Below are 25,869 nucleotides of genomic sequence, written 5' to 3' on the forward strand. Positions count from 1 at the left end.
TATATATATAAATTTTTAAAAAGAAATGTTTTATAAAACATAACAAATACTTGGTCATTTAACCATTTTCTTACTGCTCTCAGAGTCTGAATGTCTCTTGGTAGAGAAGCTGAGTAGAAATCTGCAGAAACTCGGGAATCTGGTGTCAGCCTCTGAATTGGTGATGCTCAACACCGGCTGCACTTGAGGACCTCCCAATGGGTTGGCTAACACTTTGTTCAAGCCCCACCCTCACCGAGTCTGGTTTAAGTGGCCTGGGTGGGGGTGGGCATAGGGATTTGTTAAATGCTCACCAGATGGTTGCAATGGGCAGCCTGGGTTGAGAGCCATCAAGGCAAAGTAAAAGTTGTGTTAACTTCCAGCAGCCACACCCCTTATTTATGAAAGGAGTTGAAAACCTTTTCCACACAAAAACCTGCACGTGGATGTTTAGAGCCACTTTATTAATATTTGCTAAAACTTGGAAACAATCAAGATATCCTTCAGTAGGTGAGGGGATAAACTGGGGTACATGCAGACAATGGTATATTACTTAGCACCAAAGAGAATTGAGCTGCAAAGCCATGAAAAGGCATGGGGGAACCTTAAATGCATATTACTGAGTGAAAGAAGCCAATCTGAAAAAGCTGCATACTGTACGATTCCAACTGTATGACATTCTGGAAAAGGTGAAACTATGAAGAGGGTAAGAAGATCAGTGGTTGCCAAGGGGGAAGCGGGAGGAAGGGATGAATTAGTAGGTTACAGAGGATTTGTAGGGCAGTGAGACTACTCTGATATTATAATGATGGATACATGTCATAATGCATTTGTCAAAACCCATAAAATGCCCAATGCAGAGAGTGAACCCTAAAGTAAACCATGGACTCTGGGGGATAGAGATGTGTCAATCTTGGTTCATTAATTGAAACAAACACGCCGCTCTGGTGGGGGATGTTGATAATGAGGGAAGTTATGAGCGTGTAGGGACAAAGGTACCTGGGATATGTCTGTACTCTGTTCAATTTTTCTGTGAACCTAGAACTGCTCAGAAAATGAAGTCTGTTTTTAAAAGAGAAAAGCTATGACTCTCTTCTCCTCTCTGTTCGACAAACAGCCACATCTGCTCGTGCAGTGTCAGCCTCATCCAGGATACAATGGTGAAAGTCTAAGTCAATGGATTTGGCCATATTTGATACCTGGTCACCAGGGCAGCTTTTAACTCTGGCAAAAAGGACATTGTCATCATCAACGATCTCTTCATTGGCCTCAACTCCATGGTCTACATGTTCCAGTATATTTCATGGCAAGTCCAATGGCATAGTCAAGGAAAGAGAACAGGAAGCTTGTAATCAATGGGAAGCTTATCTCCATCCTCCAGGAGCAAGATCTCGCCAACATCAAATGAGGCAACTCTAGTGCTGAATATGATGCAGAGCCCACTGGTGTCTTTGGCACCATGGAGAAGACTGGGGCTCACTTGAAGTAGCCAAAACTGTCATCATCCATGCCCCTCATGCTCTTGTGCAGATTCCATGTTTGTGATGGGTATGAACCATGAGAAGTATGATTTCTCTTCTGGAGATTGTCAGCAACGCCTCCTGCACCATCAAAGTTTGGCACCCTTCGCCAAGGTCATCTATGACTATAGTCCATGCCACTACTGCCACCCAGAAGACTGTTGGAGAAACTTTGGCATCACTGCTACAGAACATCATCCCTGCGTCTACTGGTGTGGCTGAGGCTACGGGCAAGGTCATCACTGAGCCAGATGAGAGGCTCACAGGTATGGCCTTCTGTGTTTCCACCCATAAGAGCCATGTTGGTCATGGTTTTCATCTACCATCTGCAGAAAGCTGTGAAATGTGATGGCATGACAAGATGGTGAAGCAGGTATCGGAGGGCCCCCTCAAGGGCATCCTCAGCTACACTGAGGACCAAGTTGTCTCCTCTGACTTTAAGAGTGGCACCCGCACTCTTCTACCTTCAATGCCAGGACTGGCATTACTTCAATGGCCACTTTGTCAGGCTCCTTTCCTGGGATGAATTTGGCAGCAGCAACAGGGTGGTGGACCTTATGATCCACATGGCCTCCAAGGAGTAAGACCCCAGGACCACCAGCTCCACCAATAGCACAAGAGGAAGAGTGAACCCCCAGCTACTGGGGAGTCATTGCCCCACTCAGGCTTCCCAAAGTCAGTTTCCATTCCAGACTCCTGGAGGAAGGGGAGGGGCTTCGGGAGCTCCAGCTTCTCAGGCACTATCAATGAAGTATACCATCCCCAGCCAAAAGAAAAAGGCCACATAACTTAACATGGGCAAGAGTCCTCTCACATGACTCATGGTATTGAGCATTTGGTTAGTAGAACAGAAGAGCGGTCCAGTTTCTAAAGCTTTTAATCATGTGTATACTGATAAAAGTGAAATCATTACAGGTGGTCGTTGGTTGATGTGATGCTGTGGTGTCTTTTGATGGAAGTGCTGCCATAAACTTTTCCCTCTGGCCAATCCCCAAGACCAGGGTGCTCCAGAGGGACTTTTGAGAAGAATAAGACTCCAAAGACATTAAGAATCCCCCAGTTCAAAGGAGCCCTCCCTAGCTCAAGGTTGCCTAGAATTCCAGCCCTCTCCTCCCAGGCTTTATGGGGCTGGTGTTCCTGGGAGCGTCAGTGTGAGTAGCTACGCACCTAGTGGGACTGTGTTGCACCTGTTCCTGAGAGCAGGTGTGATAGGAAACAGCAAGACGAAGGGCAGCACCCAGGCATGTGGGGGTGAGAAGGCACTGGCACATCCCTCCCACCTGGGGCTTGCTGTAGGAGAGGCATGGTCTCCAGAGGACCCCTCCCTTCACCAGCATGCAGAATGCTTGGTCAGTCCTGAATATTACAGCCAAACCCTAGCCAGGGCCCCTGCCACCTGAGGCAGAGGCTGAGTGTGTGAGGATGGAGTTCCCATAGCCTGCTGGCAAACTCTTTGAGATCACACACATCCTGAGAGCAAGGGAAAAGAATCCATGCCAAAATCCATGCTAGCCTATGTCCCTCTCTTCTCAAAACTGCTTTGGGAGCTTTAGTTCTTGTAGAAACCACACTTTGCGGATCCAATTCAAGACTTGCCACATATCCCTTGTAAATGAGGATGTGCATTTCTCAAGCCTGAACAGTTTGTACAAAGGCCACAGTTGGTCATTCCAGGGACAGTGTCAAAAAAGCGGGTGGTCTTCCTGAGAAGCCAAGGGGTGACACATCCCTGCAGGGGTTCATTCTATGCATGGCACATTTAAGTCAAAGCTCTCCACACACAAGGTTCAAAGGAACAAGCTCTGGGATATTTTTCAGACCAGCAAAGGGTTCCCATGATGTGGGCAACTCACATCCTTGGAGGCATCAGCAGGGTTGGCTGGGATGCAGGCTGCAGCTTGTGCTGGAAGTGATATTCACTCTCAGAAGGAAACCTGGACCACTTCTCCCTTTGAGAACGTTGGAGTGTGGTGGAAACAGCTGGATGTCCAGAGTCATGAGACCTTCTGGGTACAACCCTATGGTCATATCTTCATCTCAGAGCAAATGCAAATACCCTGTAGTGCCTGTCACCCTGGAGGGTATGAGGATCAGAGGAGGTGCTTTGGAAACACCTTGAAACTGTATAGTTTTTTGGATATAAACTTGATACTCTCTGATCTCCCAGTGGCCCTTTGGGAGGAAATGGGATCACTGTTGAACCCAATGCAACTCTCAGAGAAGTCAAGACACAGGGTAAATTGGTTGTAGAGGCCACTTGTGCCCGTCCCACACATCACAGCTGCAATCCTTCTTTTGGGTTGCATGATGCAAGTCTCCGTGGCTTCCAAAACAATGAGTCCTCCAAGGTCAAATGTATTTTTAAATTTCTCATCAGAGTTCTTTGAGAAAGGGAACGTTGTTTTCAGCGTCTCTTTTTGCAGAGGATAATTAATACTACTGATAAAATTGCTGGTTCTGTGAGTAGACCCGCCATGATGCTGGGATCACATGACCCTGCAGGCCTTTGAGTCACTGGAAGCCGTTGCCTTCCAGAGGGAGCCCTGCACCCCAGGGCTGTGCAGGAGGAAAGAGGGAGCCCATGGGAGCAGGGTCACATTGCGAAGGGCCAGCCAACCCCTTGGACGGTCCTGCTTCCCCCGAAGACACATGACAACACTCCTTATAAATAGGCTCCTCCAGCTCAGGCAGTTGACAGTTTCAAGAAATCCGTTAGAAGAAACAGGCAGAGTTGTGATGCTGGCAAAGTTCTAGGGCTTTTTTTTCTTCCCCATTTTAACTGTTAAAATTTATCTCCGACATTGCACAAACGAATGAAATCAACAGCCTCTTATCAGATCCCAAATCTGTCAGCCAATGTCTACCAGCCACTTGGAGCCAAAAGCCTCTTAGCACATGTGTGACTTGAGCTGAGAAGGGACCGGGACAGGAGCGCAGGCAGCTTTGTTCTGGCATCCTCGTTCCCAAACATTTGCTCATTTAGAGCCCAGGAGGCAGCAGTGCCTCCACTGCCTCCGATCTCGGTTCTGTGGGCTTCCAGACAGGGTTCAAGCACCTGCCTGACAAGCCTTCATCTCTTTCTTCAGTTACCAACCACCACCCATGGCCGTAGGGGCCAGTGGCCAAATTCTGTCCTCCTAGCCTTTCATGCATGCCTAGGTCTCCATGGGGTGGGAAGAGTTAGAGGTACTGCTGTGAACCCACAGTTGCCTTAAATGGCTTGGGCTGAACCAGGCAGAGAAAGAAGCCCAGCATTCCCTGGGGCACGGTCACCCTGGCACCCACCTTGGGCTGAGCACTTTCATGACTGGAAGCTTTGGAGAGCAAGTGCTTGAGTAGTACCTCTGGCTGGGCTGGCTCCAGGAGTTTCTGATCCTGGACACATCCCAGTGTGCATCTCTCCAAGACATGTCTGTTCCCATGATATCTGGAGGAAAGTGACATAAGACTTAATGTAAGTTTCCCTAGAGTTCCTCTGGGTTAATCTATCTATGTATTCCTGGGGTCAGCACATGAAAACTACCAATAATAATAAGTACCACACATGGGCCACCTCCCATGTGCCAGGCACTTTTTATACAGGCATAGCTGATTTTATTGCACTTCGCTTTATTGCGCTTTGCAGAGATTGCATTTTTTACAAACTGAAGGTTTATGGCAACATGGCATTGAGCAAGTCTATAGGTGCTCACTTCCTGTCTCTGTGTCACATTTTGGTAGTGTTTGCAATATTTCAACCTCTTTCCTTGTTATTATATCTGTTATGCTCATCTGTAATCAGTGATCTTTGGTGTTACTACTGTAATTATTTTTGGGCACGAGAAACCACACCCATATAAGACAATGAATTAATCAATTAATGTTGTGTGTGTTCTGACCGCCCCACTGAGGCTGTTCCCATCTCTCTCTCTCTCTCTCTCTCTCTCTCTCTCTCTCTCTCCCCTTAAGTCTCGTTATTCCCTAAGACACAACATATTGAAATTAGACCAATTAATAACCCTACAATGGCCTTTAAGTATTCAAGTGAAAGAAAAAGTGGTATGTCTCACAACTTTAATCAAAAGCTAGAAATGATGAAGCTTAGTGAGGAAGGTATTGAAAGCCAAGAGAGGCTGAAACCTAGCCCTCTTGTGCCAAACAGGCAGGCTGTGAATGCAAATAAAAAGTTCTTGAAAAAAGGCGAAAGTGCTACTGCAGTGAACACACAAATGATAAGAAAGTGAAACAGACTTATTGCTGATATGGAGAAAGTTTGCGTGGTGTGGATAGAAAATCAAACCAACCACAACATTCCCTTAAACCAAAGCCTAATTCAGAGCAAGGCCCTAACTCTTTGGTTCTATTAAGACTGAGAGAAGTGAGGAAGCTGCAGAAGAGAAGTTGGAACCTGGTAGAGGTTGGTTCATGAGGTTTAAGGAAAGAAGCTATCTCCGTAAAATCAAAGTGCAAGATGAGGCAGCAAGCGCTCCAGATCTTGCTAAGATCATTGATATGAAGGTCACTCACTAAGCAACAGATTGTTCATGGAGATGAAGAGCCTCCTATTAGAAGAAAAAGCCACCTAAGATTTTCATTGCTAGAAAGGAGAAGTCAATGCCTGGCTTCAGAGCTTCAAAGGACAAGCTGACTCTTTTGTCAGGGGCTAGTGCAGCTGGTGACTTGAAATTGAAGCCAGTCCTCATGTACCATTCAAAAATCATACAGCACTTAAACTTATGCTAAATCTACTCTGCCTGTGCTTTACAAATGGAACAACAAATGCTGGGTGTCAATGCATCTGTTTATATCATGATTTACCAAATATTTTAAACCCACTGTTGGGACCCTCTGCTCAGAAAAAATATATATATATATTTTGTCAAAATATGACTGCTTATTGAGCATCAGGTCACCCAAGTGCTCTAATGGAGATGTACAAGGAGATGGATGTTGCCATGTCTGTTAACATCCATTTTGTAGCCCAGGAATCAAGGAGTCATTTTGACTTTCGATTCTTGTTATTTAAAAAATACATTTTGCAAGGCTGTAGCTTCCACAGACGGTGATTCCTCTGATGAATCAGGACAAAATAAATTAAAACCTTCTGAGATAATTCCCTATTCTAGGTGCGTTAAGAACATTCATGATTCATGGGAGCAGGTCAAATACCAACATTAACAGGAGTTTGGAAGAAGTTGATTCCAACCCTGGATGACTTCAAGAGGCTCAATTGAGACTTTGGTCAATTTACCAGAGGAAGTCACCACAGATGTGGTGGAAGTAATAAGAGAACTATAATTAAAAGTGGAGCCCGAAGATGTGACCAAATTGCTGCAATCTCATGATAATGTTTAAATAGGTGAGGAGCTGCTTTATATGGATGGGCAAAGAAAGTGGTTTCTTGAGATAGAATCTACTCCTGGTGAAGATGCCGTGAACCTCGTTGAAATGACAACAAAGGATTTAGAACGTCACATCGACTCAGTTGATAGAGCAGTGGCGGGGTTTGAGAGGACGGACTCTAATTTGGGAGGAAGTCCTACTGGGGGTGAAATGCTATCAAAGAGCACCACATGCTACAGAGACACCTTTCGTGAAAGGAAGAGTCAATTGCCAAGGCAAACTTCACTGTTGTCTTATTTTAAGAAATTGCCACAGCCACCTCCACCTTTGGCAACTACCACCCTGGTCAGTTAGCAGCCATCCACAGTGAAGCAAGACCCTCCACCAGCAAAAAGATTATGACTCGCTGAAGGCTCAGATGAAGTCTAAGACGTCACCACCTGGCACCTCTTTGTCCTCACCCTTGGCAGGCAGAGCCCCGAGGCTGCCTCTGAGAGAAACACAACACACTGGCGTGTCTGTGCCTCTGACACCCCACATCAGACAGACACACAGACAACGCGATGGGAGGCACAGACCCGATGGGGAGGCCTGGTGGACAGCACAGGAGAGCTCAGCCAGCCACATTCGTTGAGCCTTTATTGCAACCCCAGCCCCATGCTACACCCTGAAAGGGTTTGAGAAGAGACAGAGGCGAATGATCCAGACTTAGCCTCCTGAAGAATGGATGAGCAAGTGCTTACCTGTGTTTAAGGGTCCCCAGGATCTGTTTTAATTAAGGATGATAAGGTACACAGACACAGAAATGACTGTCATGAAGGAAGAAGCTTATTCTGCTCATACATCCCTAGAAACAGGAGGCCCCGCACAGCACACAGGGCCTCACAGGAGACCCTGGGCCAGTCAGGAACACAGGGAGAGGGAGGAACTGTGGGCTGGAGCCTTTTTATGGTTTCCACGGGAGGAGTGGATAAGCGGAGCACATAGGCTTAGGATCACCTAGTTCACCTAATTTCAGGGCTTCGGGGCAGATGACTGTCCCTAATGTCTGGCAATGGCCCTGGGGTAACTAAGGCAGGTGGATAGACAGTAGCCCTCATGTGAGAGCCTGACAGGGAAGGTGGTTGGGTGTGGCCTCCAGATTGGTGGGTTTTCATATGAAGATGAACTCGCAGAGGAGTTTGCTATCTCTAGGAATTAGCTAGCCCTGGGAGGGGCAGTCCCCCCAGGGTCACCAAGGCCTCAGATGTCAAAGTGTCATGAATGAATACAGAAAAGTAAAGACATAGGTAATACACCCAGTGCCTGAGGACCCATCAGGGCAGAGGTCTGCCCTGGGCAGTGGATGTCCAAGAAAGGACAATAATGTTCACATATTTAAAACATAAGTCATATCCAGGATCATATATTTTTGGGATGATAAACCAGAAAGAATATGCTTCTATTGACATCTGTCACCACCACCTCCCTTCATTAGTGCTGTTACCAGGTACAGACGGGCCTTTAGTGCCAGGGCTATGAGAGCTCCTGCATGGCTGGCCCCACCCTTGCCTGCCTCTGCAACCACATCCTTGCCAGACCCTTTTGCTGCAATCCCTCCAGCACGCCAGGCTCCTCCTGGCCCCAGGGCCTTTGCACCTGCTGTGCCCGTGCCCAGCTGGGCCCTCAGCTTACCCACCACAGAGCCTGGCCTGGGAAACTCTTACTCCCGCTTCAGGTCTCAGCTTGAAATCAGGCCCGTCTTCCCTGACTCTCACCCCCTGAACATGAGCTTCCCAGGACTGCTCTAAGTTTCTCTCACAATCACTGTTTCAGTGGTTCATGTATCACCGAAGTGTTGCTCTGTCTGAGCCAGACTTCTCTGCTCTAGTCCAGAAATCAAACTTTCCTGTAGACTCTATCTCTATACATCAAATACATCAGGGTTCTCTAGAGAAACAGAACCAGTGGTGTGCGTGTGTGTGTGTAAATACCTTTATGACAAGAAACTGGTTCACATGACTGTGAAGGCTGAGAAGTTCCAGATCTGCAGTCAGCCAGCAGGAGACCCAGGAGAGCCATTAGTGTAGCTCCTGTCCGAGGGCAGAAGACCTGTGCCCCAGTTCAGAGGTCAGGTATGAGGAAGAGTTCCCTCTCACTCAGCCTTTTCATTCGACTCAGGCCTTCAGTTAATTGGACCGGGCCCACACACATTGGGGAGGGCCCTCTGCTTTCTTCATTCTACTGATTCCAATGTTAACCTCATCCAAAACCTCACAGACATGCCCAGAATAATGTTTGACCCAATACCCGGGCACCCAGTGGCCCAGCCAAGATGACACGTTAAATTGTCCATCGCACTATCTTAATGTTTCCCAGTCTCCTGGAGCTTAAAATGTCAGATATTGACCTCAGTACCTTCCCCTTCTCAGCACAAAACCCTACACACTCTGCCTTCTACAACACCTCTCAGACCCATGCCCACCTCGCAGCCCCACCAGGCCTGGCTTGCTTTGGGTCTCATGACATCCTGAGTTCCAGCCACTGCCTGTGTGGCCTCAGACCAGCAGCATTTCCTCCCTGCGCTGTTCCCCACATGACACCTTTCTGTCTCTCTGATGTCAGGCTCTTGCCTAAAATCTGTCTGAGGTCTCCTCTCAGGGTGAAATTTCTGCTCATGAGCCTGTGACGGAGGCCTGCCTAACAGAGCCCTGACCCGCCCCTTCAGACCTGTTTTATCTGCCGCCCCAGGAGCCACCTACAGTTCTGAACACCTCTGGCCTCTTTATACCTCTGTACTGCACCTTCCTTCCCCTGTCTCTGCCTCCTCCCTCGACTAACCCCAGTCCCACCAAACACTCACAGCCATCTGAACTGAACTCACCACACGCACCCCACAGCTGTTCCTTCTCCTTCCCCTTCATCTCTTTTCAAATATTACCACCCTTCATAGCATGAATGGATTCCATCGCATGCACCTGCACACATCAGAAGCGCATTCACAGAGCACCGCATGGAGCTATGTGCACCGACGGCTCAGGAGACTCCCCTACTGGTTTTGACTTATGATGTAATTTACGCCCTTGGGTGGAGAACACTTTGCAAAAGACACAGCTTCCATCCCTGCACACCCAGCCACCATGACAAGGCTGGGAGGGTGGGGAACAGGGGGTCCTCATTCTTTATTCATAGCCTCATGAACTTCAGGGAGCTCAGGCAGCATTATCCCCAAGAGGGTTGCTCCTTCTTTCCTTCCTTCCTTCAACAAACATACTTGGAAAGTGTATTTCATGACTAGCACTGTGCCAGACACTGGAGATAATAAAGAAAAATAGCACTGGGCCTATAATTGGGAGTCTAGATATACAACACAGAAGTGCAACTGACAATGCAAGGAGCAAGAGGACTAGCACAGTGGTGCATGGCATTTTCTGGGCACAGAAAGCGCTGATGGAAGGGAAGGAGAAGGGGAAAAAGGAAGGAGGGAAAGAAGGAACAGGAAAAAAGAAAGGACAGGAAGAAGGGAGGAAGGCTTCTGCAAAAAAAATTAAAATCAAATTGTTGACATTCTTTTTATTTGTCTTTTTTGAAACAAAATGACACTTGCCAGACACCAGCTTCCTGGCCCATGTCCTGGCCCCTGGTATCCAAATGACAGCAGCGTGATCCTCCTGTGAGGTCCTTCTGTGGCCTCTGATCTGAGTTCCTGAAAATAGAGGGCCACTCAGGAACTGCTGTCCCTCAGGCCAGCTGGCTGGTGATGAGCTTTTGAAGACTCTGCTCTCTCTCCTGCTGGAAGAGCTCCCCAGGGGCCACCAGGAGCCAGGTGATCGCTCTCAGCCTCTGTCAGCTACTGGAGATCAGCAGACCTTTGCATACCCTGGGCAGGTGCCAGGGCCTTTAAGGAGGCTTTCTGCTCTGCAGGGATGTTCTGTGGGCTCCAGTATTCTGGCGAGCATCAGCTTATTCTGGGCTTAGTCTTCTTGCTCTATCACTCCTGCCTCTGTTTTGCTTCTTTTTAGTGATGCACTGTTTCTATCTTATGAAGAAGGCCTGTAAAATCTAAGCTCTGCACAAATCCCCAGGGGTTGTTAGGGGCATTGGAGAAGGGCTGTGTGTCAGCCACTTGGTTGGATTTTACATCCCTTGGACTCGAATACTTATAATTTAAATTTGAGTCTCTGTCATTGTAACTCTTATGTATTTTCTTTTTAAAAATTTCTTTCCCCAAAGTCTAGGGTATATGTATATATGCTCAGCATCAAGAATCTGTTCTGAAATTTTCCTTTCTGCCAAGATTCTTACACAATTCATCTTCATAGATCATAAATCCAAATCGGAGTTCCTTTTATTGCTTCCTCTTTTTGCTTTTCATTTTATAACTAATTCAATATTTATTTGGAAATATGGTGAAATATTTAAAATGTACACAATGCATATAGAATAATTCAGTGAACTACTGTGCATCCACCATCCAATGGAAGAAATAAAACATTATCAGTACATTGGAAGCCCTCAGGGTACCCAGTCCCAGGCTGCATATTGACCTCCCCACAAACAGATAAACACCACCATGATTAGGGTTTATAATCATCATACTTTTCTTTATACCTTTAGTACATACGCCTGTATTTCTATGTAGTATGTAGCATATTAAACTGTTCTTGTATCGATATAAAGAACTACCCAAGACTGGATAATTTATAAGAAAAACAGGTTAATTGGCTCATGGTTCTACAGGTTGCACAGGAAGCACAGTGCTAACATCTGCTTCTGGGGAGGCCTCAGGAAGCTTAAAATCACAGCAGAAGACAAAGGGGGAGCAAGAGTGGCAGGGGAGATGCCACAGTTTTTAAACAACCAGATCTCATGAGAACTTGCTCACTAGCCTAAGAACAGCATCAAACCATGAGGGATCTATCCCCATGACCAAAACACCTCCCACCAGGCACCACCTCCAGCACTGGGGATTGCATTTCAACAAGAGATTTCAGTGGGGACAAATATCCAAACAATATCATTCAGCCTCTGCCTCCTCCCCCAGCAAATCTCATGTCCTTCTTACATTGCAAGATACAATCAGGCCTTCTCAATTGCCCCCCAAAATCTTAACTCTTTCCAGTATTAACTCAAAAGTCCCAAGTCCAAAGTCTCATCTAGAATGAGTTCCTTTCACCTACGAGCCTATAAAATCAAAACGAGTTATTTACTTCCAAGATACAATCAGGGTACAGACATTGGGTAAATATTTCCATCCCAAATAGGAGAAATCAGACAAAAGAAAGGAGCTACAGGCCCCATGCAAGTTCAGAACCTACCAGGGCAGTCACTGTCTTAAGCTTCAAAATAATCTCTTTTGACTACATGTCCCACATTCTGGGCACGTCGTATGCTGGGTGGTCTGCCAAGGCCTTGAGGAGCTTTGACCCTGTGGCTTTGCTGGATTCAGCCCCTGAAGCTGCCCTCACAGCTTACTGAGTGCCTGCCACTTTTCCATGTGCAGGATGCAAGCTGCCAGTGGATCTACCATTCTGGGATCTGAAGGATGGTGACCCCTCCCCTTGTCACAGCTCCACTAGGCAGTGCCCCAGTGAGGACTCTGTGTGGGGGCTCCAATCCCACAGTTCCCGTCTGCACTGCCCTAGTAGAGTATCTCCATGAGGGTTCTGCCCCTGCAGCGGGCTTCTGCCTGAGCATTCAGGCTTTCTCATACACTCTCTGAAATCTAGGCAGAGGTTGCCAAGCCTCCTTTACTCTTGCACTCTGTGTGTCTGCAGGCTTAACACCACATGGAAGCTGCCAAGGCTTATGGCTTGCATTCTCCAAACTGGCAGCCCAAGCTGTAGCTGGGGTCCTCTGAGCTGAGGCTGAAGCTGGCCTGAATGTGAGAAGCATGTACTGAGGCTGCACAGGTCCTGGACCTGGCCCACAAAGCCATTCAGTCCTCCTGGGCCTCTGGGCCTGTGATGAGAGAAGCTGCCTCAGAGACTTCTGAAGAGCCCTAGAGGCCTTTTTCCTATTGTCTTGGATATTAACACTCAGATCCCTTTTAGTTATGCAAATGTCTCTAGCAAGTGGTTTCTCCACAGCCTGCTTGAGTTCCTCCTCTGAAAATAGGCTTTTCTTTTGTACCATATATCCAGGTGGCAAATTTTCCAAATTTTTATTCTTTGTTTCCCTAAGTTCCAACTTTAGGGCATTTCTTTGCTCCCACATCTGAGCATAGTTCATTAGAAACAACCAAGTCACATCTTGAATGCTTTGCTGCTTAGAAATTTCTTCTGCCACATACCCAAGATTATTACTCTTAAGTTGAAACGTCCATAGATCCTTGGGGCATGGACATAATGCAGCCAAGTTCTTTGTTAAGGCATAACACTCATGACCTTTGCTCCAGTTCCCAATAAGTTTCTCACTTCCATCTCAGACCTCAGCAGCCTGGACTTCACTGACTATATCACTATCAGCATTTTGGTCACAACCATTTACCCAGTCTCTAAGAAGTTGCAAATTTTCCCTCATCTTCCTGTCTTCTTCTGAGTCCTCCAAACTCTTCCAACCTCTGAACATTACCCAGTTCCAAAGCTACTTCCACATTATTAGGTATCTTAATAGTAATGCCCCACTCCTTGGTACCAATTTTCTGTATTAAGCCATTCTTGCATTGCTATAAATAAGTACCCAAGACTGGGTAATTTATAAGAAAAGAGGCTAATTGGCTTATGGTTCTTCAGGCTATACAGGAAGCCTAGTGCCAACATCTGCTTCTGGGGAGACCTCAGGAAGCTTACGATCATAACAAAAGGCAAAGCAGGAGCAAGAGTGTTGGGGGAGATGTCACACTTTTAAAAAGCCACATCTAATGAGAATTCACTGACTAGCATAAGAACAGCATCAAGTCACAAGGGATCTACCCCACTGACCCAAACATCTCCCAGCAGGCTTCACCTCCAGGATTGGGGAGTACATTTGGTATTAGTCTGTTTTCATGCTGCTATAAAGAACTGCCAGAGACTGGGAAAATTATAAAGGAAAGAGGTTTAATTGACTCACAGTTCAGCATGGCTGGGGAGGCCTCAGGAAACTTATAATCATAGCAGAAGGCAAAGAGGAAGCAGGGCACCTTCTTCACAAGGCAGCAGGAAGGAGAATTGCAGAGCAAAGGGGGAAGAGCCCCTTATAAAACCATCAGATCTTGTGAGAACTCCCTCACTATCACAAGAACAACATGGGGGAAACTGTCTCCATGATTCAGTTGCCTCCACCTGGTCTCTCCCTTGACACTGGGGATTATGGAGATTGAAATTCAAGATGAGATTTGGGTGGGGACACAAAGCCTGACTATATCACATTTCAACAAGACATTTAAGTGAGTACAAATGTTTAAACCATATGATATAGTATTGTTTTTTATGTTTTATGCTTATTAGAACTAAATCTTGATGATACATATTCTTCTGTAACTTTTCTTACTCAACACATTTTTGAAATCATGCAGGTTAATATATATAACACTAGCGCATGCATTTTCACTGCTGCATACTACTCTCTTATATGACTGTAACATGCTTCATGTATGTATTATTCTACAGATGAACATTTAAGACGTCTCCAGTTTGCTGTTGGGATTTTGTTTTGTAATTCAAAGAATGTTGCTATAAACAAATACCTGAACCTGGGTAATTTATAAGAAAAGAGGCTTAATTGGCCTCTTTCCTTTGCATTCCCGGGAAAAGCTCAATGCTCTCATGATGTACTTTTATTTTTATAAGTTACTCTATTTGACTTGAAACTTTCACAGGGACTTGCAGTCATGGATGGCCTTTCCAAGAGTCAGGAACCTCCTTGAAGGGCCATGTATAATTCAAGGTTGGGTGGCATGACCAGCCTGGCATGCCTGTTCCTGGCCCCCAACCCAAACTTCTCCGTGCTCCCATCCCCGTCAAAGGCACCCTTCACCCCTAGCCACAGAGCCCTGCTCACATCTGGAACAGCCCTCCCCTCCCCAGCTGGGTCACTGTCTTGTGGCTGTGCCTGCCTCTCCTCCTATGTCTGTGTCTCAGTCATCTGCGGTAAAGCCCATATTTACCCAGTGTCCATGTTCACATCTCCACCCTGAGGGTGGCTGGAGAACATGTCTCCTACACAGCCAGGTGCTGCTGTGCATGTGCATGTGAAGTCTGGCTGCCTGGGATGCTCCCTCTTTGAAGGCTCTGCAGAGATGACTGGGCTGGGGAAGCAGATACTTGCTGGCCATGAAGCCTCACTGAAAGTTGTTCTTGAACATCTGAGCCCTTCCTGGTGCCCACCAGGCACCATGGCTTCCTCTCCAGAATGTGGTTTTGCCTGGGCGCAGACAGAACCAGCTTGGGATGCTCTTGGCCAAGGGTATTGGGGATCCTCTGACCTTTTGCAACTGATCCAAAGATACCCAGAGCCAACTTACCTCAACCTCACCCTTATGGAAGACTCATTTGCATGCAGGTTGTCCTCACACCCTATCCTCACAGGAAAAGGCACATTGAGGCTGCTGAGTCAGCCTTGATTGCACAGACAGAGCCTGTGCCAGATTTGGCCCTGTCGAGGGGACCGGTGCCTTATTTTCAACACTCCTTTCTAGTTATACTGTTCGTGCTTCTAAAATAAACAGGACTTGATCATGAGAGAGAGAGAGAGAGAGAGAGAGAGAGTTCTATTTAGGAGAGACAGAGGTCCAACCTCATTGGGTAATGATGGGAAACCTGGATGAGAAGTACACTTTCTTTAAGTGAACATAAGGATTTGCAAGAAGAGTAATTTGGCAGAGTGCTATTTTAAGATATTAATATGAGAGAGAGAGAGAGAGAGAGAGAGAGAGAGAGAGAGAGAGAAGCTAGTGCTTAATGCTCTAAATAGGGTCTGTGACAAAAGAAACTCACTTCTTGATTCCTTATTTTGTAGGAAAGCCTAAACACTTAGGGAAAGGGAATTCACAGAGCACCTTGAGGAAACCTAATGGAAGAAAGAAGCACACAGGCTTAAAAGAAATGCTCCTGTCACTTCTGCCGCTGCCCACCACCAAGCCCAGGCTGCCCCTCAAAGAGGTCAATAAACTCCAGAAAGGAAATGGCCACATGAGGGGTCCAGACGGGTGGGGCCACAGGCCCATGCACAGGGACTACTTTCCTCTGGTGTGATATGGGAGCGAGAGTTACCAGGCATCCCAGCTGCATCCTGCCTGTGCTGATGTCCAAAGACCAAACGGATGCCCCCCTGGGCAACGGGACTTTGTTAAACCCCATGATGGTAGATGCTAAGGAAGGGGGAAACCTCCCGGGAACAACCATCATTTGTTTTTTATCTGACCGAATAGACGCTCAGAGTTAGAAAATGTGAAAAGGCATTTATTTTTGCGCACCCAGTTTGTGTGCTACGCGTCATGCATCATTAAGTGGTAAATTCTACTGTTCTGTCTTGTTAGCCCGAAGCTGTAAAGAAGGCTGTTACGGCAAACTACAGACAACGCACTTGGTAGAAAGCAGCAACATCCTGAATTCTGGTCTTGCAAGGACATACCCAAGCAATAGCAGCGACCCACCCACCTCAGGACCCAGTTCTCAGCCTCTGTGTGGCTGGCTTTTAAAGCTGAGAAAAGCCGGTAGGAATGTAGAAATCCGGTAAGAAGAAAGCCATGGAGCTTCTGAGCACTCTGTGAGTAGCCAGGAGCAACATGTTCCCAGATCCTGAAACTTCCACGGTAATAAGTCTGGCAGCGGTGGAGTCATGCCAGGGATGGAGCATGTGAGCTTGAGACCCCTTGTTCCTACTTTCTACAAAGCCATAATAATCATCCTATTAGGCCTCAGTGCATTTCCCACAGGCGCCCCGGTGGGCTTGTGTGGCAGCGACATTTGACACTACCATGATTATTTTTTGGATGCATATGGAAGATGCTGGTGGTTCTATTTGATTAAAGAAACATGGAAATAAATTCATCTCAGAGAAAAGATCAAACCGTGAAGTCACACAGAAAAAGGAATGGACCAGAATGCTCTCTGTGTTGCGCTTGGTGCTGATTCCTGAGGTTAATAGTTAAATTATCTTTTAAAGCCATTTTCTTTCTTCTCCCTATGTTTAACTAATTCTATCCAACCGTCTAGCTCAGATTCAGGACTGTTAACCTGGAAAATAGGGGAAAACAGAGGTCTCCTTGGTAACTATGTCTGTACACCGGCTGGAGTTGCTGCCTCCGGTGGATCTGAGCAGAGTGCTTCTGAATCACTCTTGTTGCTCAGCTCCCGGCAGCTTTGCCTGGGGGCATCAAGAAAGGTTTAGAAAGATGAGCACCAAACACCCCTGTGTTCAGAGGACCATCTATGCCTGGGTGACACAGCCCCTGCTTCTCCGTCGGGATTTTAAAATTTGCTCCTATCTGTTGCAAATCTGCCTTTCTTTCTACTTTATCTTCAGATCTCTACTTAGATCATTGGAAACTTTTTTTGAAATAAAATAGCACCTTTTAACTCAGAAATTCCCACCCGGGAATCTAGCCCAAACAAATTAATCCACAAGATAATAAAAGCTGTATGCATGAAGATGTTCATTGCAGAACTGTTTTACACCCATGACAAACAGAGACAGGTTAAATGACAGGAAGATGATTATATGAATTGTGATATATCCAGGCAATATATTATTACACTCAACAAAAGTATAACTAACATTTCGTGGCAACAGGAAACAACACATCTTACAATCTTAAGTTTTAAAAGAACACACAATTATAGCAAGTAAAAGATATAGGCCGGGTGTGGTGGCTCATGCCTGTAATCCCGGCACTTTGGGAGGCTGAGGTGGGCAGATCACCTGAGGTCAGGAGTTCGAGACCAGCCTGGCCAACATGGTGAAACCTTGTCTCTACTAAAAATACAAAAATTAGCTGGGCGTGGTGGTGGGCGCTTGTAATCCCAGCTACTCGGGGGGCTGAAACAGGAGAATCACTTGAACCCAGGAGGCGGAGGTTGCACTCCAGCCTGGGCAACAAAGAGCAAAACTCTGTCTCAATTTAAAAGAAAAAAGACGTATACATAGTTATAGATATATATATAGATATAGATATATAGACATAGATATAGATATATAGATATATAGATATAGATATAGATATATAGATATGACTCTGTGTGTGTGTGTATATATATAACATATATGTGTATATATATACACACAAAGTGCCAGAAAGGAAGGCACAAAATAACACTAGTAGTATTAGGTGAGTAGCTGTAAACATGAATTCCCTTCTGATATATGATTAATAAAATAAATAGCACCCTGAGCATCTTCAAATATAAACCAAATGTCATAATTGCTTGCTGGTGTGAGTTCCAGAGTCCAAAGGCTGACTATTCTTATGATTTCTTTTTAACTAAGCCTGTTAGGTATGGGGCCGAGTGAGTCAGAAAAGATTGAAAGTTGAGCATTTTCAAATTTGAAGAAGGATTTCGTTTCACCAAAGCAGTAAAATTGCTCTGTTTTTCCTACCCTTATTTTGTTTTAGTTTCTCTGAGTTAAATGCTAATTTTTATTATCTATTTTTTTAAAATGCTGCTTTCCATGCAAACTTTAGACCTTTAGGTCACTATTTTCCAATTAACCCTCTTATCCTCGCTGCATCAAGCTGGTCCTTCTCTCTCACCACTGCAGGCTCAGAAAATCATCGCATGTTAGCTGGGTATGATGGCTCGAACCTGCAGTCTCAGCTACTGGGGAGAGTAAGATGTGGGGATCACTTGAACCCAGGATTTCCAGGCTGTAGTGCCTGATGATTGTGCCTCTGAATAACCACTGAACTATAGCCTGGACAACATAGCAAGACCCTGTCTCTTAAACGTTAACTAATCAATTAAAATGAAAAGAAAATCATCGCATGTTAGAACTGTAAAGGATGGGGCCAGGCATGGTGGCTCACACCTGTAATCCCAGCACTTTGGGAGGCTGAGGCAGATGGATCATCTGAAGTTAGATGTTCGAGACTAGCCTGGTAAACATGGAGAAACCCCATCTCTACTGAAAATACAAAAATTAGCCAGGCGTGGTGGTGGACACCAGTAATCCCAGCTACTCAGGAGGTTGAGGCAGGAGAATCACTTCAACCCAGGAGGTGGAGGTTGCAGTGAGCCAAGATCATGCCACGGCACTCTAGCCTGGGCGACAGAGTGAGACTCCATCTCCAAAAACTAAAAAGAAAAAGAACTGTAAAGGATGCTAGAATTCTTCTGTTCAAGGTTTCTCAAATTAGGGTCAGTTGGAAGTAGGAAGGTATCTGGCTTTGTTGTTACGTAGTCCTTCAATTTACTTTGGATTGATGATTTTATAATAGCATAAGGCTATATATAAGCATAAGGCATTTGCAATGGACTGAATGTTTGTGTACCTCCAAAATTCGTGTGTTAAAATCTTAAGCCCCAAGGAGATGGTATTAGGAGGTGGGGCCTCTGGGAGGTGATTAGGTCATGATGGCAGAGCCCTCATAATGGGATTAACGATCGTGATGGTTGACTTTGGGTGTCAACTTGGCTGAATTGAGGAATTCTCAGAAAACTGATAAAGTATCATTTACTCCGAATGCTGCAGCAGGCACTGAGCTATTCCTCTTCTGTGGAAAGGGACACCCAGCTGGTTTTACTTTGGACTAGAGTGTTTCCCAAGGAAACTGGCCTGTGGGTCAATGGACTAAGTGTGGGGAAATCTGCCTTCGATGTGGGCAGGTACCAGCCAACTGACTGGGGGCCTGAATGGAACAAAAAGGCAGAAGAACAGCAAAGTTCTCTCCCTCACTTTACCAGGGCTGAGACACCCTTCTTCTCCTGCCCTTGGACGTCGGAACTCCAGGTTCTCCAGCCTTAGGACTCTGGAACTCACAACAGCAAGCAATGCCAACTGGGGACAGCCACAGGCACCCAACTCCAACCCCTAAGATCGGCTTCGTGGGCTGAGTCCAGCAAAGCCATGGGGATGGGGCTGCCCAGGGCTATGGGGGATCAACCCTCACCCAGTAAATTCAGATACCAAAATGTAGCGTCAAAGAAGATTGAAAGCTTTAAGATTTAATGACATTTGCCCTGTTAAGTTTTGGATTTCCTTGGGATCTGTTATTCTTTTCTTCTTTCCTATTTCTCCCTTTTGGAGTGGAAATGTCTGCCCTGTCCCTGTACCACCAAAGTATTTTGGAAACATTTAACTTGTTTGATTTCACATGCTCACAGTGGGAGGGAGGGAAATTTGTCCTAGAATGACTCCTGCCTGGGGTCTCACCCATACCAGATTCAGATGAGTCTGTGGGCTTTAGACTTTTAAGTTGATACTGGAAAGAATTCAGAGATTTGGAGCTATTGGGATGGAATGAACATATTTTGCATGTGAGAAGGACATGAATTTGGGGTGCCAGGGTCGGAGTAGTGGAATGCTTTGGTTTGAATGTGTCCCTTCCAAAATTCAGGTGTTGCCAATGTGATAATATTAAGAAGTGGGGCCTGTGGGTTTCATCCTGGGATGCAAGGCTGGTTCAACATACGCAAATCAATAAATGTAATCCAGTGTATAAACAGAACCAAAGACAAAAACCACATGATTATCTCAATAGATGCAGAAAAGGCCTTTGACAAAATTCAACAGCCCTTCATGCTAAAAACTCTCAATAAATTTGGTATTGATGGAACGTATCTCAAAATAGTAAGAGCTATTTATGACAAACCCACAGCCAATATCATACTGAATGGGCAAAAACTGGAAGCATTCCCTTTGAAAACTGGTACAAGACACAGATGCCCTCTCTCACCACTCCTATTCAACATGGTGTTGGAAGTTCTGGCTAGGGCAATCAGGCAAGAGAAAGAAATAAAGGGTATTCAGTTAGGAAAAGAAGAAGTCAAATTGTCCCTGTTTGCAGATGACATGATTGTATATTTAGAAAACCCCATCATCTCAGCCCAAAATCTCCTAAAGCTGATAAGCAAAGTCTCAGGATACAAAATCAATGTGCAAAAATCACAAGCATTCTTATACACCAGTATCAGACAAACTGAGAGCCAAATCATGAATGAACTCCCATGCACAATAGCTTCAAAGATAATAAAATGCCTAGGAATCCAACTTACAAGGGATGTAAAGGCCCTCTTCAAGGAGAACTATAAACCACTGCTCAGTGAAATAAAAGAGAACATAAACAAATGGAAGAACATACCATGCTCATGGATAGGAAGAATCAATATCATGAAAATGGCCATACTGCCCAAGGTAATGTATAGATTCAGTGCCATCCCCATTAAGCTACCAATGACTTTCTTCACAGAATTAGAAAAAACTACTTTAAAGTTCATATGGAACCAAAAAAGACCCCGCATTGCCAAGACAATCCTAAGCCAAAAGAACAAAGCTGGAGGCATCACGCTACCTGACTTCAAACTATACTACAAGGCTACAGTAACCAAAACAGCATGGTACTGGTACCAAAACAGAGATATAGACCAATGGAACAGAACAGAGTCCTCAGAAATAATACCACACATCTACAGCCATCTGATCTTTGACAAACCTGACAAAAACAAGAAATGGGGAAAGGATTCCCTATTTAATCAATGGTGCTGGGAAAATTGGTTAGCCATAAGTAGAAAGCTGAAACTGGATCCTTTCCTCACTCCTTATACGAAAATTAATTCAAGATGGATTAGAGACTAAAATGTTAGACCTAAAACCATAAAAACCCTAGAAGAAAACCTAGCCAATACCATTCAGGACACAGGCATGGGCAAGGACTTCATGTCTAAAACACCAAAAGCAATGGCAACAGAAGCCAAAATTGACAAATGGGATCTCATTAAACTAAAAAGCTTCTGCACAGCAAAAGAAACTACCATCAGAGTGAACAGGCAACCTACAGAATGGGAGAAAATTTTTGCAATCTACTGATCTGACAAAGGGCTAATATCCAGAACCTACAAAGAACTCAAACAAATTTACAAGAAAAAAACAAACAACCTCATCGAAAAGTGGGCAAAGGATATGAACAGACACTTCTCAAAAGAAGACATTCATACAGCCAACAGACACATGAAAAAAGGCGCATCATCACTCGCCATCAGAGAAATGCAAATCAAAACCACAATGAGATACCATCTCACACGAGTTAGAATGGCAATCATTAAAAAGTCAGGAAACAACAGGTGCTGGAGAGGATGTGGAGAAATAGGAACACTTTTACACTGTTGGTGGGACCATTGTGGAAAATAGTGTGGTGATTCCTCAAGGATCTAGAACTAGAAATACCATTTGACCCAGCCATCCCATTACTTTGTAATCATCCCATTACAAAGGATTATAAATCATGCTGCTATAAAGACACATGCACATGTATGTTTAGTGTGGCACTATTCACAATAGCAAAGACTTGGAATCAACCCAGATGTCCATCAGTGACAGACTGGATTAAGAAAATGTGGCACATTTATACCATGGAATACTATGCAGCCATAAAAAAGGATGAGTTCATGTCCTTTGTAGGAACATGGGTGGAGCTGGAAACCATCATTCTCAGCAAACTATCGCAAGAACAGTAAACCAAACACCGCATGTTCTCACTCATAGGTGGGAATTGAACAACGAGATCACTTGGACACAGGAAGGAGAACATCACACACCAGGGCCTACTGTGGGGAGGAGAGAGGGGGGAGGGATGGCATTGGGAGATATACCTAATGTAAATGACGAGTTAATGGGTGCAGCACACCAACATGGCACATGTATACATATGTAACAAACTTGCACGTTGTGCACATGTACCCTAGAACTTAAAGTATAATAAAAAAGAAAGAAAGAAAGAAAGAAAATCCTCTGTGAATATAATAAATTTCTCATGACCAAATCTTGTTTGTTTACGGAACCAGGGTATGAGGAAAATGGAATTCCCTACTCTGAGCCCTCTGCTTATAGCAGTGCCATGTGCCAGAAAAAAAAAAAAAAAAAAAAAGAAGTGGGGCCTTTAAGAAGTGATTAGGCTATGAGGGTTCCTTCTTCCTGCATGGAATTAGGCTTGGTAGAGGAAGTTCGTCCCTTTTGCCCTTCAGCCTTCTGCTAGGTGAGGACACAGCATCCTCACCTCTGGAGTATACAGCAATAAGGCACCATCTCGGAAGCAGTGACTGGATGGTCATCAGACAACTGAATCCACTGGCACCTTGATCTTGAACTTCCCAGCCTCCAGAACTGTGGGAAAGTTAATTTCTGTTCTTTATAAATTACCCAGTCTCAGGTATTTCATTTATTTTTAAAAATTTTTAAACTTTAATTTTTTGTAGGTACATAGTAGGTAGATATATTTCTGGGGTACATGAGATGTTTTGATACAGGTATGCAATGTGTAATAATCACATCATGAAGAATGGGGTCTCCATTCCCTCAGGCACTTATCCTCTGTGGTACAGACATTCCAATTATACTCTTACTTATTTTTAAATGCACAATTAAATTATTAGTCTCGGGTATTTTGTTGTAGCAGCACAAATGGACTAAGACAATGCATTTGTAAGAACAGACATGTGAGAGATAATCTCTCTTGGACATGTGAGGACATAGTGAGAAGTTGGCTGGCTGCAACCTGGAAGCAGGCCCTCACTAGAACTCAATCATGCTGCCACCCTGATCGCAGACTTCCAGCCTCTAGAATAGCAAGAAATAAATTTCTGTTGCTCATCAGCCACCTAGTGTATGGTAGTTAGTTTCAGTAGCTTAAACTGACTAAGACAGCATTTATACTTAATTGTATAATTACATATATTTAAGCATCACTACAATAGAAATATTTTTATTCAGTTAATACCCAGGAGAGGCATGAGAATTTTCATTCTTTATAAGAGGCCAGTCCTTAGTAAGTCTCTACCTGCCTTCATGTGATAAGGACTCTGATTCTGAGGCAAGAGAATGACTGGGCCCTGCTCCCTCTGGGGTGGGGGACTAAAACCTGTTCAGTATGTGTCTTAGTCTGTTTCGTGCTGCCATAACAGAATACTAGAGACTGGGTAATTTATAAAGAAAAGAAATTTATTTCTCACAGTTCTGTAGGCTGAGAAGTCCAATATTAAGGTGCTGGCATCTAGGGAGATCCTTCTTGCTGTGTCATCCCATGGTTGAAGGTGGGAGGGCCTTCTTGCTGTGTCATCCCATGGTTGAAGGCATCACATGGTGAGAGAAAGGGAGAGAGAGGGAGAGAAGGGAAAAGAGCCAGACTTATCCTCTTATCAGGAACCCACTTTTTGGAATAATTAACCCACCCCCCTGCAAATGGCATTAGTCCATCCACGAAGGCAGGGCCCTCATGACCTAATCACCTCTTAAAGGTCCCACCTTTCAACGTCATTGCACTGGGGATTAAGTTTCCAACACATGAACTTCGGGGAACACATTCAAGCCATAGCTACACACTTAATTATTCCATACAGGATTTAGAAGCTCTAACTGGCATTGGCCTGTCAGACTCTACATCACAGGTCTGAGAGCTCAGTGGTGGTTGTAGCTTCCCCAAACCATCTTTATAGTCATGATCAAATTCATATATCCCACCCAGAACTGTCCCCTGAGCTCCAGATTTACATTTTGAGGCATGTACTCAACATCTATTCTTGGACATCTCAAGCTTAACACACCCAACAAGTGTCTAAGTCCTCCCCTTCCCATTTACAAGGGCACTCTCTGATATGGTTTGGCTGTGTCCCCACCCAAATCCCAACTTGAATTGTATCTCTCAGAATTCCCATGTGTTGTGGGAGGGACTCAGGGGGAAGTAACTGAATCATGGGGACTGGTCTTTCCCATGCTATTCTCATGACAGTGAAAGAGTCTCATGAGATCTGATGGGTTTATCAGAGGTTTCCGCTTTCACTTCTTCCTCATTTTCTCTTGCCACTGCCATGTAAGGAGTACCTTTCGCTTTCCACCATGATTCTGAGGCCTCCCCAACCATGTAAAACTGTAAGTCAAATTAAACCTCTTTTTCTTCCCAGTCTTGGTTATGTCTTTATCAGCATGAAAATGGACTAATACAGTAAACTGGTACCAGTAGAGTGTGACGCTGCTGAAAAGATAATCCTAAAATGTGGAAGCGACTTTGGATCTGGGTAATAGGCAGATGGTTGGAACAGTTTGGAGGGCTCAGAAGAAGATAGGAAAATGTGGGAAAGTTTGGAACTCCTAGAGACTTGTTGAACGGCTTTGGCAAAAAAGCTGATAGTGATATGAACAATAAGGTCCAGGCTGAGGTGGTCTCAGAAGGAGATGAGGAACTTGTTGAGAACTGGAGCAAAGGTGACCCTTGTTATCTTTTAGCAAAGAGACTGGCAGCATTTTGCCCCTGCCCTAGAGATTTGTGGAACTTTGAACTTGAGAGAGATGATTTAGGGTATCTGGCAGAAGAAACTTCTAAGCAGCAAAGCATTCAAAACGTGACTTGGGTGCTGTTAAAGGCATTCTGTTTTAAAAGGGAAACAGCATAAAAGTTCGGAAAACTTGCAACCTGATGATGCAATAGAAAAGAAAAACCTGTTTTCTGAGGAGAAATTCAAGCCGGCTGCAGCAATTTGCATAAGTAGCAAGGAACCTAATGTTAATCCCCAAGATCATGGAGAAAATGTCCCCAGGGCGTGTCAGAGACCTTCAGGGCAGCCTCTCCCATCACAGGCCTGGAGGCCCAGGAGAAAAAAGTGGTTTCATGGGCTGGCCCCAGGGTGTCTGTGCTGTGAGCAACCTAGGGACTTGGTGCTCTGTGTCCCAGCCTCTCCAGCTGTGGATGAAAGGGGCCAACATAGAGCTCAATTTGTGGCTTCAGAGGGTGGAAGCCCCAAACCTTGGCAGCTTCCATGTGGTGTTGAGCCTGCGGATGCACAGAAGTCAAGAATTGAGGTTTGGGAACCTCTGTCTAGATTTCAGAAGATATATGGAAAAGCCTGGATGCCCAGGCAAAAGTTTGCTGCAGGGGCAGAGCCCTCTTGGAGAACCTTTGCTAGGGCAGTGTGGAAGGGAAATGTGGGGTTGGAACCCCCAC

The 25,869-nt window shown here is 45.1% G+C and overlaps 1 long non-coding RNA gene across 1 annotated transcript; it reads right to left on the reverse strand.

Moving 5' to 3' along the window:
* Positions 1-425: 425 nt before the first annotated feature.
* On the reverse strand, positions 426-24,057 carry LOC139363513 (uncharacterized). The gene is made up of 2 exons (XR_011624074.1): positions 23,885-24,057; positions 426-4,926 (listed from the first exon to the last, which is right to left on the reverse strand). It is a non-coding gene; the product is annotated as an uncharacterized lncRNA (long non-coding RNA).
* Positions 24,058-25,869: the final 1,812 nt, after the last annotated feature.

Source organism: Macaca nemestrina, chromosome 5 (assembly GCF_043159975.1).
Source record: "Macaca nemestrina isolate mMacNem1 chromosome 5, mMacNem.hap1, whole genome shotgun sequence".
Lineage (NCBI taxonomy): Eukaryota > Metazoa > Chordata > Mammalia > Primates > Cercopithecidae > Macaca > Macaca nemestrina.